Source organism: Pholcus phalangioides, unplaced genomic scaffold (assembly GCF_987345545.1).
Source record: "Pholcus phalangioides strain wild (caught in Gottingen) unplaced genomic scaffold, Ppha-v1.0 ptg000002l_1, whole genome shotgun sequence".
NCBI classification, from domain to species: domain Eukaryota; kingdom Metazoa; phylum Arthropoda; class Arachnida; order Araneae; family Pholcidae; genus Pholcus; species Pholcus phalangioides.
Genome location: NW_028301595.1, coordinates 3,418,453 through 3,430,719, shown reverse-complemented (window position 1 = coordinate 3,430,719; position 12,267 = coordinate 3,418,453). Strand labels below are relative to the sequence as shown.

General features: G+C 42.2%; 1 protein-coding gene across 1 annotated transcript in view; it reads right to left on the bottom strand.

The window, feature by feature from the left end:
- Positions 1-7,797, bottom strand: part of CDase (neutral ceramidase) — a 70,757-nt gene extending 62,960 nt beyond the window's left edge. The window contains exon 1 of the mRNA XM_089237216.1: positions 7,661-7,797. The gene's annotated coding sequence lies outside the window, so the exon portion shown is untranslated. The remainder of the gene's footprint in view (positions 1-7,660) is intronic.
- Positions 7,798-12,267: the final 4,470 nt, after the last annotated feature.

The following is a 12,267-nucleotide window of genomic DNA, read 5'->3' as shown; positions in this document are numbered from 1 at the left end:
CTTCACATCATCTGCGAATTTGCTAGTAATTCCATCGATACCCTGATCGAGTTTATCGATAAAAAGTGAAAAAAGTATGGGGCCAAGGACACTTCCCTGAGGAACTCCACTTGTGACGTCTGTCCAACCAGAGAATTCCCCGTTCACCATAACTCGTTGCGACCTATCTCTTAACCACGATTCTATCCAATTCAGCAAGTTGCCCCCTATTCCAATCTCGTGTAAACGCTTCAAGAGTTTGCCATGTTGTCACGAGTAAATGTCCAACTCACTTGATCACTCATGTGGTCACTCACTTGGTCACTTGTACCATCATTCATACAGTCACGCGTACGACAAGGGCTGGCGAAATATCAGAGATAAATTTCCGATTTACTTGATTACTTACTGAGTCACTCATATGGTCACTCACTGAGTCCTCAGGGCAGGCGAAAGGTCAGGGCGAAATTTCCGGGGTGAGATGTCAGGGGCGAAATTTCCGGGGGCCAAATGTACTGGGGACGAAACGTGCCAGGGGCGAGATGTCGGAGGCGAAATATCGGGGGCAAAGGTTCCGTGAACCCGATAAATCAACCCTCCCAACGCATCAACCATTGCTCTGGCAGCCCTCCATACTTAGCTGGAAGTAACAGCTTACATATGAAAATCATAGTACCAGATCCCATATAGTGCAGTCCCTCCATTATAGACATGAAGACCCGGGTCATGCCCCCATAGACCCAAGGGTTAAGATGACCCTGGTTCTATGAACGGATCTGATGAATTCTGAAAGTAGTAATATTTTTTTCAACCATGTTTCACTTTTAAAGCTTTTTTCTCTTCACAGCTCTCTATGACTCCCTTCAGCACCTGTTGTGGATCACCTTTCTGCTGATTTTCTCCCGTGGCCCCCCTAGAATATCACAGGACCGCAAGGGGGCCATATGGCCCCAGGTTGAGAACCACTGACTTAAATGATCCGTAAATCTGTCACAGGTCACTTAAGTGGCCTGAGAATGTGCCGTGGGTCACTTAAGGGTGCTGCTTCGTTCATTTTTACAAAATTAAGATTGAGGTCACGGGCCACATCAGATGACTCCAAGGGCCATATTTGTCCCGCAGACCATAGGTTGAGCATGTATGTTTCAGTGAGATATGGCGGTAGAAAAGTAACTACTCACAAGAAACCAGCAAAACTACCTATACAAAATAGGGTCATCTTAAGTCCCCAGGCCTAAGCCCCTATATTTGCAACATGGGCCCCCTAGGATGGGGGTCTTTCGTAGGCCTCCTGGCTAGATTTCTCACATATTAAATTTATAATGTGAAGAAACAACCAATGATGAGAATCATATCGCTCCCCCAGGCTTCAGCTCTGTCAGTCCCGCTCTTGTGACCGGGGGCCATGCCCTGCAGGGTGGGGGGGGGGGCATAAGTGACCTTACCTCATGAGGTTGTGTACGTAGTACAATGAATTTTAAAGTGGTGAATATATAGGCTGCGTTACTTCCAGCTAAGTATGGGACTACCAGCACTTCACTTTGCCTTAGGCCCATGATGCTGAGACTGCGGTGAATTCAACTCGGACTACAGGGGAGCTCAACAAATTCTATCCCAGTGGTCCTGAAGACCAATCTTATTTGCAAAATTTTTGTTCAGCATAAAGCTACTGGAAAAATCATTTCGATACTTAGAAAGGATTTCGCTTCTGGATGAGGGTCGAACACCCTGTCAAACAGGACAGCCACGAGAAAAAATATCCATCGCCCCCCCCCCCCGTATTCGCGGGGGCTACGTTCCGGAGGTGACCGCGAATAACCGAAACCACAGGTTTTTTTTGGTATATTTCGTTTACTGAACATCATGAGAAAGAGCGAGGTGACGCAGAGGTAGAAGGGAACGTAAAAGAGGGTGCAGCGATTATTGGCGATGTTTTCTGCAAAAATATTGTGATTTTTCTGTTTGTCGTGTCTTCTTCATATCATCAAGTATGTTGCAATATGATGACAAGGCTTCCTCTGCCAATTTTTCTATATGTGAAGAGCATATCATAGAAGGGATCTACGTCATGAAAACAATCTATTGATGATTTGAACGTGCGAAGCCCTTCCGCTGTGTTACACATGGTGAACTTGTCTTCTACTTCTTTATCTTGATCTTTTTCATCTGGTACCGCTTCAGTTTCAGGAACGGTCAACTGCATTAATTCCTCCTCGGTCAATACCTCTGAATTGCTATTAATTAGCTGTTCGACTTCTTCTACATCCATATCATTGAACCCTTCTCCACCCACCTGTTTCGCTATCGTGACAATGTCTTTCATAGTCTCTTCAGTTGGCTCTGGTTGTGTCCTTTAGCGCAGATTGTGGCCAAAGGGTGACACTAAATCGAAGTGACTATTTCTCTCTTGGGAGCTGCGACGGCAGTAATGTCATTAGCGAGCCATCTTAAACATGCACAAATCAAATTTTGTAAACAAAACACATGAATGACGATTTCTGAGCGTTGCAAAAAAAAAATTCCATTGAAGGGAAAAAAAACCGCGAATACGGGGGGGGGGGGGCGACTGTAATCCAAAGGGGGCCACGGGCAAAAAAAAATTTTAAGAAAAGCTGCAGTAGAATACTCTCTCGATAATCCGGCCTGTCCAGTTATTCGGCGTTTTTTCTTCAAGCATAGGAGAGGAAAGCGTGTCTATTCGCTGAAGTTTATACAGTGCACGCCACTTAATGTGATCACATCGGGATTCGGTGTTTCTGATAACAATAACCGATTGACAACTGTATCCGAAAGAAATCCGAAAGTAAATACGATCACCATACCTGCAGTCGAATCGAACGGGGACAAGCAAAACTTGCTGCAAAAGATGTTCGATCGTGCCGTTTTCTTTTCTCGTTCTGTTCTCAAACAGGATATTTTTGCTTTGAGCTAAAATATCTTGCGTCTATTATTATTATCATTTTAGCATTGATAAACATTAGGAATTAATGAAAAGAAATTTCAGAATTAATCTGAGATGAGATGAAAAATGTGGATTGATGAAATATAAAATCTCGGAACTAATGAAAATTTCTGAATTAAAAAAAATCAAATCAATTGAGAATTGATGAGAATTAGAAATTAATAAAGAAATAATTACGAAATTAATGAAAAGTCTGAATCGATCGAAGAAAATTTCAGAATCTTTCAGAAGAAAGAAAAATAATTTCGGAATTGATGAGAAGTCTGAAGTAATGAAAGGAGTAATTTGAAATTGATGAGAATTCTGAATTTTCTGATGTTCCTGTGAATTTTCTGATAATTCTGAATTTTTCAATGTTTCTGGGAATTTTCGGAAAATTATGAAAGAAGTAATTTGAGAATCAATGAAAGAAGTAATTTGAAAATCAATGAAAGAAGTAATTTGAGGATCAATGAAAGAAGTAATTTGAGAATCAGTGAAAGAAGTAATTTGAGGATCAGTGAAAGAAGTAATTTGAGGATCAATGAAAGAAGTAATTTGAGGATCAATGAAAGAAGTAATTTGAGAATCAGTGAAAGAAGTAATTTGAGAATCAATGAAAGAAGTAATTTCAGAATCAATGAAAGAAGTAATTTCAGAATTAATCGAAATTCAGGATCAACGAAAGATTGTTTCAAATTTATGAAAATTCAGGATCAACAAAAGAAATTGTTTCAAAATTCATGAAAATTCAGACTCAACGAAAGAAGCAATTTCAGTAATTTCTGAATTAAATGAAAGAAATATAGTTTCGGGACCCCCCTTTTTTGACTTGTGCCCAAACCCTGTTTGTTCCAGCCGTTAAGAGACGCCACTGGCTCTATTGTGCAATGGAGACATCATTTTGGGTGGTGGTTCCAATTTACACCGCGAGTATTTCCGTCCTTAACGACGGGCGTTGGTCAGCGCGATGGCAATGAATTATAAATCGCGAGTCCGTTAATTAATGAGTTCAATGAATGCCTTGAACTAGTGAATAGACGATTCATGAGCGATGATGGATCGTAAAAAGTTGCGACGAACTTGGAAAAAAAAAGAAAAATGCAGTACAACCACCTTCCGGGCTGTAGAACCGTGGGTCCAGATGGACTTGTCCAAAACGTTTCGTCGACATGTACATCTTCAGTGGTGGCGTTTAGTCCACATCTACGATAGATATCTTCAGTGGCAACGAATTGATCGATCTCCTCGAAACTTTTTCAACAAGTTCGTCTTTGCCACGGCTCTACAGCAATGGTGCTCTACCTTTCGGAGAGTGCGGGACCGTTACTCTATCCTATACATAGTATTTTAACATGGGGTTACCCTCATTGGCCAAGATCACTATTACATAACTGAAAGACGAAGTTAAAGAGGCAAGGAGGTTCAAAATGCTTTTGTAGGCTGTAAATGTGATAAAAATCGGTTATTATGCATAGTCACTAATCGTCTCCGTAAGTTTGATAAATTTATCACTTTTACCGGCAATTATGCATGATACCCAAGAATCGTTGGTAAATTTGATTAAATACTAAAATAAAATTCATTTTTACTGGTGATTATAAATAATATACACATGGGTCGTTAATATACATATCCAAGCGTACCTGATTAATTCGATAAGTACAGTATTTGGAATTTATCGCTTGAAATTTATATAGCAGGGGTTTTCCAACGTTGTTTTTCACTGATTCCTTGATAGTTATAAGGCTGTTCCGCGGATCCCTTGGTGATGATGAGGCTGTTCTGCGTTACTCAAACAAATATTTGAATATTTACCCAAAAAACAGAAGAAACTTCTCTACTGCAGTCTCAAAAACCATCATAGCCCTAGGGCAAAATGAAAGAGGGCTTAGGCACTACTTCTAATAAAACATATTTACTGTCATACATCATTGTGCCAGATCTTATCGTGGAAGCCTTTATGCAATGAGGTCCCCACAACGGGGGGGGGGGGCTGTCAGGGCTGCGGCCGAAGGTGATTTTCTCTCTCATTTTTTTTTTGTTTTCCCAAACTATAAATTCGTAATCGATTTGCTCGTTAACAGTTTGATCTGGGGGCCAGGTAAAGATCCCAGCCTAGGGTTCCTGCTGCAGGATATGGAGGCCATGGGTTCCTGTGCTGTGCTCGGGTGAGACTCATGGTTTCGGGTGTCCCGTAAAGTACAAGTAAATTCTGAAATCCAAGGACCGTCACTTCTAGTGGATAAAAAAGTCCAAAAAACTCTATTAGTTTTTTGGACTTTTGAGGAGGTTTGACTATAACCATACCATCACCACTATAACCATCACCATACACAAGAGAAGCTCCCGTACAAGAACTCTAGAATGACATTTCTTCAGCTGATCTAATCATAGTGCTAATCATTGAATCAATGTCCGAATTGTCGGTGAACATCTTCTGAGTACGAAATCAAGCATACACTCAATGTTTTAAGTGAGCACGCATTAATCAAAAACCGGTCATCAATTTCAATCAAAGAATCACACACAATAGTTGTATTTTTTACTTGATAGGCCACAGCAGTTGTTCGAGTTCAGTAATGTTTCTTACATATAATGTATATACAGGGTGATGACTTGATTCCCCCTTCCCGCACGTTACTGACAAACCATTCGTTCTAGAGGTATACTTCCCAATCATAAAAAGCATCTAAACAATGTGTAGATGTGTCATTCATGTTGCAAATTGTTGTATAGTTATTAAAATGAAAAAAATTAACTTTTATACGGGCACCCTGTCCTCAAAAACCCAGTTAAAAAGTTGTAGGTTGCCCTGTCTCTCTTGAGGTGAACACAAAAGAAAGATTCCACGTTTCTAAGTGCATTATTCGCAAAGATATTTTAATCCAAAAATTGGAGGAAAGTCGGAAAAAGCAGCATAAACTAATAGACAACGCTTTTTCTTTCCCTGATTTATGCTCGTCTATAGACTAGACCAGTTGTTGTTCCTTGTGCGCTCCCCAGGGGCTCCGCGGCCGCTCGAGGAAAATAAAACAAAACAGTAATTTGAAAAAATTATAATTACTTTAGAATAATAAAAATAAATCAGTAATTTTTTGTTGAATAAGTAAAAAATAGGTCTAAGGGGGCTCCGCCATAGAAATTATATGCCAAAAAGGCGAAAAATGTTGAGAACAGCTGGACTAGACCATCTGCTGATTTTTTCTAAAAGACAATAATCAAAAATTCAAAATAAAGAACAATTTTGCGAGTGTTAGTGTTAAACAAGGAAGTTTTCTTTGAAAGCTCTCTCCGGGTTCCCGGATTTATAAGAGTTCCGTGGCGTTTGATAATACGGAACCTCAAGAAAGCTGCCATAGAGCCCCATGGTTTATAGGCCATTTCTGGGACTCCGTAATTAGCCTGCAGCGCCACATCTCAGAAACATTGGTAACTATTCTTTAACCTTCTGTACCCGATTTTTACGGCTCCCAACGTAAATGATACCACTTGTTTCATTCTTTTATCGATCACCGTTTCTGAGTTATTTCATTTTTTTTTAATCAGGGAGTGGACACCCTGTATCTAGGAATCGAATCCACTACGTGATCAATAACCTCGTGTTTGGAGATGAGCGAGTGACATCATGGTTTTATCAGATCTCAAAAATGAGCCACGGATCGCGATATAAATTACAGTTACCTAAACCTGAGAGACAAACATTCCGACTGATTAATCATCTTCATTCTGGAACCATGATATAAGCAGGGAATTATCTCGATTCCGGTGATAACAGAAATTATATTTACGGGGAACGCGATGAAAACAGCACGTGAGGTAAGAGCGAGGCTATGTTTTATCACTGCGCTGATTGAACATGAAATTGTTTCGAAGGTGACTGCACGATTACGTTGAATGACCCTTTAACGCGACATGGTAATTCCCAGGGCCGGGCTAAAACACTTTGCTGCCCCGTATAGGCCCCCGTTCTAAGTGAATCTAGGCTTTAGTCGATATATTCTCAACCCATGGCCCTCAGAGTAATCTAATGTGTGGCCCGCGACCTCAAACGTAACTTTGTTAAAATGCACTAAGCGGCGCATGAACAGATCTCTTACGTGACCCGCGGTACAGTTCCACATCACTTGAGCTGCCCGTGACACATTTACAGGCAACTTTAGGGACCCACCTTTCAGGTCCACTCAAGCTGCCTGAACATTTTCATATCACCTATGCGGTCCCCGATAAATTTACAAGAAACTTAAGTGCCGGTGGCACAATTTCAGGTCCGGCAAGTGGCCTCCTGCAGATTTTCAGATCATTCAAGTCACCCGCGACACAGTTCCAGAGCATTTAAGCGGTCTTTGGCACATTTACAGATGACTTATGCGACCCACGAAATAATTCTTGATTACCCGTGCGGAACGTGGTACATTTACAGATCACGTAGGGGATACATTTGGGGAGACTGCAGAATAACGAAGGAGCAGAAGAAAATATGATCTGAAGGGGGGGGGGGGGGGCACGGAAAGGTAAGAAATATTATTGTGGACGATGATCATGACCTCCTCATTTTTGAGGGGGACGTAGGCCCCGGACATTTTGAGGCCCCCATCGAATTTCATAGTGTAAAAAATTCAGAACATATGAGGTTGAGCCCCGGGCCAGAGCCAACACAACACTAAAGATATTTCTAGTGTGGTATTGCCAGAGCCCTGCCTGTAGGCTTTGATAAGGATATTCGAGAATTACATTTACCTGTACTAACGGCTCGTCCTTTTTGGTATCGAAATAGTCATCGGAAATTTAATAATTTTGTTTGGGACCTACATACACAAATGCATCAATTAATAGAATTTCAAAACGGCGATCACACAAAATTTAGTCGCATTCCTGACCGGTGAGAGGACGAAACGGCCGAGACCGCTGTTTTCAAAAATTTCATAGATCAATTTTTTTCTTAGTTATTTCATTATTACGTCATCATCCATTATTTTCGAGGCACGACCTGTGACTGAAACGTCACGGTCATTTTTTGTGCTCTGATGAGTTAAGGACGGTTTACGGAAAAATTCACCGACAACGGTTTGCCATGAAGCTACCGAGTCCGTGAGCGAGTGAACTACCGAGTTCGTGAGAGAGTGAGTGAGTGGGCAAATGGGAAAGTGAGCGAGAGAGTGAGCGAGCGAGTGGGAGTGAATTTTCCGTCTATGAATTGCTAGTCGGTGAATTTTCCTAGCGGTGAATTTCATGGGGGTGAATTTTCCTGGCGGTGAATTGCCGGTCAGTGATCTATTTTCCTAGCGGTGTATTGCATGGCGGTGAATTTTCCAGACAAGGTTAAGGACGAGGAAGTGGTAAAAAACTTGAACTTCATCGTCCTTAATGACAGTAATGTCCTTGTGAATTTGTTTTTCAGCCCTCAGAAACAAATTCCAAAAACTCTTGGACAATAAGACCAGTGCCGCCTTAAGGCATGTGCCCACTCGGGCACGGCCCGGGGGCCTCAAGAGAAAAGTGGCCTCACAAAAATGAGATATGGTTGAAATTTTCGAAAATTTGTCTAGTAGGGCCTCACAAAAATCACTTGGCCCGGGGGCCCCATGCTACTCTTAAGACGGCTCTGAATAAGACATCCCATGTTTCTCAACTGGGATTCGAACCAACAAATAGGACCATATCTCATCCTTAGAGATTACTCGGACCAAAACTAGGATCGGTACGTAAGACAATTTTAATTTCTTCTTAGTTCTTAGCTAAGGAATAAAACTGAGTCAAAAGTGACATTGACGAGATATCTCGTCTTCTTAAAAGCCTCTTATTATTTTCGCACTGACAAGGCTAAATCTTTTGTAAAGTTGATTTTCCTGAATGGAACGCTTCTTCCCCCGCTCCCCGAGGGGACATCGATGCTGATCTCGATGTATTTTCTCTTTTGAAATCGCTCTCTTTGTCGACTCCCCAGTATGTGTTCGGCCTTAGTTTACACCTGTTGAAAATCGGAAGAAAGCCTACATCGTTATAAAAGATTTTTGAAGGAGGCTTAGTGATTTCCATTGTGTCGATTAAAGGGTTAAAGACGTGGGTACGATCATGGGTGGATATACAGGAGGGGGGGGGGGGCAATGGGGGTGACGGCCACTGATTTCAACTTAAAATTTATATACAGTATTGGACTAAATTTTGTGAAAGGGGCCTCATCATAAATCTCAGCTTAAAAGTTAAGAGGATGGGGGATCATGATCTATCTTTTAAATTAGCGGTCAGTGAATAAGTTTTACAAGAAACATTGTGAGTTCCCTGTCTGGGCAAATCACTATGCGGTACCTACACCGATATACGCAGGCCCGTAATTAGGCTGGGGCAATAGGGGCCGCGCTAACCAAATGCCCCCCCCCACAAAAATTGCATAATAATAACCCTAAGAGGGTCCCCCAAAAAAATGCTGCCCCGGGCCACCGAAAAGGCACGCTGCAGTCGTAAATGAACAGATTAAGGGCTGTTTGTACGAGCATCTCGACGAATTCTCAGGAATTTCTGAAGCCTCCCTTAAATAATTTGGGACCTCCGTTTCTCTTGGTTAAATCATAGATTATTGATATATTCAGGGCCATTGATATATTCAAGATTGGGGCTAACTGGTCTAGGACGATTCTCATCCCTTTTTGTTTTTTCACGCTATGAATTTACTTTAGAGAGGAGCTTGAAAAATCTGGCCTGGTAGCCTGTCAAAAATCCCAATCTAGGGGAAGAGGCCTGCTCCAGGATTTAGGGGAGGGGTGCCATGAGTGCAGTAAGTGGTGCCTTCAAGCTTAAAATTTATGTAAACGTTACGTACAATCACCCTGTTGGGAAATCTACAGGCTGCAAATGCGGTGGCCTTATTACTCAATAACAATAGCTGAGTTGAATTTATTGGGAACAATTGCGTTATAACACGTATCCACGGCCTCCTTCAAGTACCGAATATCCTCCAGATGCCATAGCCAAGTTTGTGTGTGTGTGTCAATGGCAAGGATATATCGCCCTTGACTGATATAATATCGCTATAGAGAACACACCCGCATTCCCCGAGGAACATCTTTGGCAATTTTTAGTTGTTTATAGTGACGATATCTTTAAAGTATGTTAGTGAATGTGTGTACAGGCCTGTGCGTGTATGCCCTGGGCTATTTTCTTTTAACTGGTAGTATTACTTATAGTAAATTTTCTAGTGTAATTTTCTTAATAAAAGAATTCATCCTGGGCGCATCTGTGTTTAATTTGACTCGTCTGAAGAAAGTTTCATCTCGGAGCCCCCTCCATATTAAATTTATGTAGTGAAGAGAAGAAATGGGACCCTTCCCGGGGCCTCTCTACATTAAATTTGGAATTTAAAAAAAATTATATGTTTTTATACCGCGGCTTTCTGTAGAAAATTTACAGGGAAAAATAAATCCATCCTGGGGGCCCTTCTATATCAAGTTTATCGTGGAAAAAATTGATTTATCTTGGGCTCGCCTTAAATTTGTCGCATTAAAAAAATAGATCCACCCATGGCCTCCACATTCTGGGGCAGGGCCCCATAGGCTGGGACCTCTGGCGGCCCCCCCCCCAAGACCAGACTTTTAACGGGCCCTTTTATAGTGAATTTATATCGTGAAAAAGCAAAAAAATGATCAAAATCGTCCCCGGCCCCAGGGCTGGAGCACTGTCAGCACCGTCCTTGTGGGGGTAATGGATCCATCCCAGGGTCCTCTAAATTAAATTCATCATACAAAAGATAAATTCATCCCTGGCTTTTTTCTATGATAAATTCATATCTTGTAAATAAAATATATATCCTGGGCCCTTCTATAGTAACTTTTTTGCAAGATTCATCTCCGATTCACGGATGGGGGAGGGAGGAATTGCTGATTGAATTATGAATCCAAATGGGAAGGGGGTCCCAAAAGATGAATTTTATGATTCTTGATTTTGAACCCCCATAAATTTAGGGGTAGTTTTACGTTCTGCAGAACAAGGGTGCTCAAGGATGGTGTCTTTAGGTGATAGCAGGCCACTTCATCGGTTTGAAAACGTGTCATGGGCCACTGGAGTGATCTGTAAATGTGCCGCAGGTCACTTAAGTGATCTGGGAATCTGCCGCAGGCCACTTAATTGCTTTGGAACTGTTTCACGGGTCACTAAAATGATCTGTAAATATGCTGCTGGTCACCTGAGAGATGTGGAGCTGTGCCGTGGGTATCTTGAGTAGTGCCGTCATAACACAAGGGTCCATCCTGGCCCACCGAGGGGTTTTCAAGAGAAGAAGGGAGCCTCATAGAAATGAGATATTTTGAAATTTTCGAAAAAATGGCAGGTAGGGCCTCAGAACAATCACTTGGCCCCGGGGGTCAGTGATGCTTTTGAGACGGCCCTGATCTTGAGTGATGTGTAACTGCACCACGGGCCGCTCAAGTGCTCTGTAAATATGCCACGGATCCTTCAAGTCTGAGCCGTCTTAAGAGCATAATGGACCCCCCCGGGTCAAATGATTTTCCTGATGCTCTACCAAACAAATTCTGAAAAATTTCAACCAGATTCCAATTTTGAGGCCCCGAGGCCGTGCCCAGGTGGGACCCGCACTTCAAGACTGCGCCGCGTCAAGTGATCTATAAATATACGCTCTGCTTAATTGATTTTTACAAAATTTAGGTTTGAGATTACGACCTTCATCAGATGACTCCGAGAGCCATGTTGTAGAAGAAACGCTTAAACATTAGGCAAGGGGGGCCCCGCTCCAGAATGCTTCATATACTAATACAGGAATCTTGAACTCGTTGCTACTCGAGCACTACGGTGCTCCTTGAAGCACCTAGAGTGTTCGATTTCGTGCTCGCGAGCACTTGATCAGCGTTCCAATTAGACACCTACTACAAATTACATTCAAGGACTGAAGTCATCCTGATTGCATGCATTTTTATGAAAAACTTACCGTAAGGGTGCTCTTTTTTATGATGGATACAGGCAGTGCTCGCGACTAGAAAAGGGTTGAACACCTCTGTACTAATACTTTAAATGCTGGCCATAGTGACACAAAGGGCTCACCCATGGGCGGAGATACGGGGGGGGGGCGTGGGGGGCATTGCCCCCCAGCGTCACAGGTGGAGTCGACTGATCTAATGTATATATGACCTGACATCATCATCATCATCATCGTGCGCGCCCCCCCCCCAGCAATAATGACCTTGCCCCCCCAGACTTCCAAGTCAATCTTCGCCTATGGGCTCACCCGAACCACCAAGAAGAGAAAAGTAGACGCGGACCAGGACTTGGCCTAGCCACGGTAAGCAAAATAAAGCTACAAAGCCATAGACTTGCGAATTTTGGAAATATTATAAATT